Source organism: Lithobates pipiens, unplaced genomic scaffold (genome assembly GCF_037356315.1).
Source record: "Lithobates pipiens isolate NorthernLeopardFrog02 unplaced genomic scaffold, aLitPip1_a1.2 Scaffold_18, whole genome shotgun sequence".
Taxonomy (NCBI): Eukaryota; Metazoa; Chordata; class Amphibia; order Anura; family Ranidae; genus Lithobates; species Lithobates pipiens.
In genome coordinates, this window is record NW_027507758.1 from 478,090 (window position 1) to 484,131 (window position 6,042).

General features: G+C 54.1%; 1 protein-coding gene across 1 annotated transcript in view; it reads right to left on the bottom strand.

The window, feature by feature from the left end:
- LOC143986926 (male-enhanced antigen 1-like) overlaps positions 1-6,026 on the bottom strand; it is a 30,559-nt gene extending 24,533 nt beyond the window's left edge. Inside the window, 1 exon segment of the mRNA XM_077485335.1 lies at positions 5,913-6,026. The gene's annotated coding sequence lies outside the window, so the exon portion shown is untranslated.
- Between the last annotated feature and the right edge of the window lie 16 nt (positions 6,027-6,042).

Here is a 6,042-nt window from a genome sequence, read left to right on the forward strand (position 1 = left end):
GTCAGGGATGAGGAATGATTAGAAGGGTCAGTGAGGAGGGATCAGGGTGATGGGAGGGGTCAGTGATGAGGGATCAGGAATTATGGGAGGAGTCAGTGATGATGGGAGGGGTCAGTGATGAGGGATGATGGGAGGGGACAGTGATGAGAGAAAAGGATGATGGGAGGGATTGGGATAATGGGAGGGGTCAGTGATGATCGGAGGGATTCAGTGATGATGGGATAGGATGATGGGAGGGGTCAGTGATGATGGGAGGGGTCAGTGATGGTGGAAAAGGATGATGGGAGGGGTCAGTGATGGTGAAATAGGATGATGGGAGGGGTCAGTGATGGTGAAATAGGATGATGGGAGGGGTCAGTGATGGTGAAATAGGATGATGGGAGGGGTCAGTGATGATGGGAGGGGTCAGTGATGGTGGAATAGAATGATGGGAGGGGTCAGTGATGGTAGAATAGGATGATGGGAGGGGTCAGTGATGATGGGAGGGGCCAGTGATGGTGAAATAGGATGATGGGAGGGGTCAGTGATGATGGGAGGGGTCAGTGATGATGGAATAGGATGATGGGAGGGGTTAGTGATGATGGGAGGGGTCTGTGTCGATGAATTAGGATGATGAGAGGGGTCAGTGATGTGGAATAGGATGATGGGAGGGGTCAGTAATGATGGAATAGGATGATGGGAGGGGTCAGTGATGATGGGAAGGGTCAGTGATGGTGAAAGAGGATGATGGGAGGGGTCAGTGATGGTGAAAGAGGATGATGGGAGGGGTCAGTGATGGTGAAAGAGGATGATGGGAGGGGTCAGTGATGGTGAAAGAGGATGATGAGGGGGGTCAGTGATGATGGGAGGGGTCAGTGATGATGGGAGGGGTCAGTGATGGTGAAATAGGATGATGAGAGGGGTCAGTGATGTGGAATAGGATGATGGGAGGGGTCAGTGATGATGGGATAGGATGATGGGAGGGTTTAGTGATGATGGGAGGGGTCAGGGATGATGGAATAGGATGATGGGAGGGGTTAGTGATGATGGGAGGGGTTAGTGATGAGGGATGATGGGAGGGGTCAGTGATGAGGGATGATGGGAGGGGTCAGTGATGAGGAATCAGGAATTATGGGAGGAGTCAGTGATGAGAGAAAAGGATGGTGGGAGGGATTGGGATGATGGGAGGGGTCAGGGATGAGGGAATAGGATGATGGGAGGGGTCAGGGATGAGGGAATAGGATGATGGGAGGGGTCATGGATGATGGGAGCGGTCAGTGATGAGAGAAAAGGACGATGGGAGGGATTGGGATGATATGAGGGGTCAGTGATGAGGGATGATGGGAGGGGTCAGGGATGATGAGGGATCAGGATGATGGGAGGGGTCAGGGATTAGAGAAAAGGATGGTGGGAGGGATTGGGATGATGGGAGGGGTCAGGGATGAGGGATTGGGATGATGGGAGGGGTCAGGGATGAGGGATGATGGGAGGGGTCAGGGATGAGGGATCAGGTTGGTGGGAGGAGTCAGGGATGATGGGAGGGGTCAGTGATGATGGGAGGGGTCAGTGATGATGGGATAGGATGATGGGAGGGGTCAGTGATGGTGGAATAGGATAATGGGAGGGGTCAGTGATGATGGGAGGGGATAGGATGATGGGATAGGATGATGGGAGGGGTCAGTGATGAAGGGAGGGGTCAGTGATGAGGGGATAGGATGATGGGAGGGGTCAGTGATGATGCGAGGGGTCAGTGATAATGGGAGGGATGATGATGGATCAGGATGATGGGAGGAGTCAGGGATGATGGGAGGGGTCAGTGATGAGGGATCAGGATGACGGGAGGAGTCAGGGATTATGGGAGGAGCCAGGGATTAAAGGATGGTGGGAGGGATTGGGATGATGGGAGGGGTCAGGGATGAGGGATTGGGATGATGGGAGGGGTCAGGGATGAGGGAATAAGATGATGGGAGGGGGTCATTGATGATGGGATAGGATGATGGGAGGGGTCAGTGATGATGCGAGGGGTCAGTGATGATGGGTGGGATGATGAGGGAAGTCAGGGATGATGGGAGGGGTCAGTGATGAGGGATCAGGATGATGGAAGGAGTCAGGGATTATGGGAGGAGTCAGGGTTTAAAGGATGGTGGGAGGGATTGGGATGATGGGAGGGGTCAGGGATGAGGGAATAGGATGATGGGAGCGGTCAGTGATGAGAGAAAAGGACGATGGGAGGGATTGGGATGATGGGAGGGGTCAGTGATAATGGGAGGGGTCAGGGATGAGGGATGATGGGAGGGGTCAGGGATGAGGGATGATGGGAGGGGTCAGGGATGATGAGGGCTCTGGATGATGGGAGGAGTCAGGGATTATGGGAGGAGTCAAGGATTAGAGAAAAGGATGATGGGAGGGATTGGGATGATGGGAGGAGTCAGTGATGAGGGATCAGGATGATGGGAGGGGTTAGTGGTGAGGGCTCAAGATGATGGGAGGGGTCAGGGATTATGGGAAGAGTCAGTGATGAGAGAAAAGGATGATGGGAAGGATTGGGATGATGGGAGGGGTCAGTGATGGTGGGAGGGGTCAGTGATGGTGGGAGGGGATGATGGGAGGGGTGAGTAATGATGGGAGGGGTTAGTGATGATAGAATAGGATGATGGGAGGGATCAGTGATGATGGGAGGGGATGATGGGAGGGGTCAGTGATGATGGGATAGGATGATGGGAGGGGTCAGTGATGATGGGATAGGATGATGGGAGGGGTCAGTGATGATGGGATAGGATGATGGGAGGGGTCAGTGATGATGCGAGGGGACAGTGATGATGGAATAGGATGATGGGAGGGGATAGGATGGTGGGAGGGGTAAGTCATGATGGGAGTGGATGATGGGAGGGGTCAGTGATGGTGGAATAGGATGATGGGAGGGGATAGGATGGTGGGAGGGGTCAGTCATGATGGGAGTGGATGATGGGAAGGGTCAGTGATGATGGGATAGGATGATGGGAAGGGTCAGTGATGATGGGAGGGGTCAGTGATGGTAGGATAGGATGATGGGAGGGGTCAGTGATGTTGGAATAGGATGATGGGAGGGGTCAGTGATGATGGAATAGGATGATGGGAGGGGTCAGTGATGGTGGGATAGGATGATGGGAGGGGTCAGTGATGGTGGGATAGGATGATGGGAGGGGTCAGTGATGGTGGGATAGGATGATGGGAGGGGTCAGTGATGATGGGAGGGGGTCAGTGATGATGGGATAGGATGATGGGACGGGTCAGTGATGGTGAAATAGGATGATGGGGGGGGAGTCAGGGAGGATGGGAGGGGTCAGGGATGAGGGATGATGGGAGGGATCAGGGATGATGGGAGGGGTCAGGATGATGGGAGGGGTCAGGATGATGGGAGGGGTCAGGATGATGGGAGGGGTCAGGATGATGGGAGGGATTGGGATGATGGGAGGAGTCAGTGATGAGGGATCAGGATGATGGGAGGGGTTAGTGATGAGGGATCAGGATGATGGGAGGGGTCAGTGATGATGGGAGGGGTCAGTGATGTTGGAATAGGATGATGGGAGGGGTCAGTGATGTTGGGATAGGATGATGGGAGGGGTCAGTGATGTTGGGATAGGATGATGGGAGGGGTCAGTGATGTTGGGATAGGATGATGGGAGGGGTCAGTGATGTTGGAATAGGATGATGGGAGGGGTCAGTGATGTTGGAATAGGATGATGGGAGGGGTCAGTGATGTTGGAATAGGATGATGGGAGGGGTCAGTGATGATGGGATAGGATGATGGGAGGGGTCAGTGATGATGGGATAGGATGATGGGAGGGGTCAGTGATGCTGGAATAGGACGATGGGAGGGGATAGGATGATGGGAGGGGTCAGTGATGTTGGAATAGGATGATGGGAGGGGTCAGTGATGTTGGAATAGGATGATGGGAGGGATCAGTGATGATGGGAGGGGATGGTGGGAGGGGTCAGTGATGATGGGATAGGATGATGGGAGGGGATGATGGGAGGGGTCAGTGATGATGGGATAGGATGATGGGAGGGGTCATTGATGATGGGATAGGATGATGGGAGGGGTCAGTGATGATGGGAGGGGTCATTGATGATGGGATAGGATGATGGGAAGGGTCAGTGATGATGGGAGGGGTCAGTGATGGTGGGAGTCAGTGATGGTAGGATAGGATGATGGGAGGGGTCAGTGATGTTGGAATAGGATGATGGGAGGGGTCAGTGATGATGGGATAGGATGATGGGAGGGGTCAGTGATGATGGGATAGGATGATGGGAGGGGTCAGTGATGGTGGGATAGGATGATGGGAGGGGTCAGTGATGATGGGATAGGATGATGGGAGGGGTCAGTGATGGTGAAATAGGATGATGGGGGGGAGTCAGGGAGGATGGGAGGGGTCAGGGATGAGGGATGATGGGAGGGGTCAGGATGATGGGAGGGGTCAGGATGATGGGAGGGGTCAGGGATTAGAGAAAAGGATGATGGGAGGGATTGGGATGATGGGAGGAGTCAGTGATGAGGGATCAGGATGATGGGAGGGGTTAGTGATGAGGGCTCAAGATGGTGGGAGGGGTCAGTGATGATGGGAGGGGTCACTGATGATGGGAGGGGTCAGTGATGATGGGAGTGGATGATGGGAGGGGTCAGTGATGATGGGATAGGATGATGGGAGGGGTCAGTGATGATGGGATAGGATGATGGGAGGGGATAGGATGATGGGAGGGGATAGGATGATGGGAGGGGTCAGTGATGATGGGAGTGGATGATGGGAGGGGTCAGTGATGATGGGAGGGGGTCAGTGATGATGGGATAGGATGATGGGAGGGGATAGGATGATGGGAGGGGATAGGATGATGGGAGGGGTCAGTGATGATGGGAGGGGATGATGGGAGGGGTCAGTGATGATGGGAGGGGTCAGTGATGGTGGAATAGGATGATGGGAGGGGATAGGATGGTGGGAGGGGTCAGTCATGATGGGAGTGGATGATGGGAGGGGTCAGTGATGATGCGAGGGGTCAGTAATGGTGGAATAGGATGATGGGAGGGGATAGGATGATGGGAGGGGTCAGTGATGGAGGAATAAGATGATGGGAGGGGATAGGATGATGGGAGGGGTCAGTGATAATGGGAGTGGATGATGGGAGGGGTCAGTGATGATGGGAGGGGTCAGTGATGATGGGAGGGGTCAGTGATGATGGGAGGGGTCAGTGATGGTGGAATAGGATGATGGGAGGGGATAGGATGATGGGAGGGGTCAGTGATGATGAGATAGGATGATGGGAGGGGTCAGTGATGATGCGAGGGGACAGTGATGATGGAATAGGATGATGGGAGGGGATAGGATGGTGGGAGGGGTAAGTCATGATGGGAGTGGATGATGGGAGGGGTCAGTGATGGTGGAATAGGATGATGGGAGGGGATAGGATGGTGGGAGGGGTCAGTCATGATGGGAGTGGATGATGGGAGGGGTCAGTGATGATGCGAGGGGTCAGTAATGGTGGAATAGGATGATGGGAGGGAATAGGATGATGGGAGGGGTCAGTGATGGAGGAATAGGATGATGGGAGGGGTCAGTGATAATGGGAGTGGATGATGGGAGGGGTCAGTGATGATGGGAGGGGTCAGTGATGGTGGAATAGGATGATGGGAGGGGATAGGATGATGGGAGGGGTCAGTGATGATGAGATAGGATGATGGGAGGGGTCAGTGATGATGCGAGGGGACAGTGATGATGGAATAGGATGATGGGAGGGGATAGGATGGTGGGAGGGGTAAGTCATGATGGGAGTGGATGATGGGAGGGGTCAGTGATGGTGGAATAGGATGATGGGAGGGAATAGGATGATGGGAGGGGATAGGATGGTGGGAGGGGTCAGTCATCATATACTTTCTGTAGTAACGTAGCGGCTCCGCTCACCTGAAGGATCTTCTTCTTCTCCTCACTTCCGCACAGCCCTCCTCAGACACCTCCGCTGATGATTGGCATATAAAGCGGAAGTTCCGGTGGTGGATGGCTATTAAAGCGGAAGTTCCGGTGGTGGATGGCA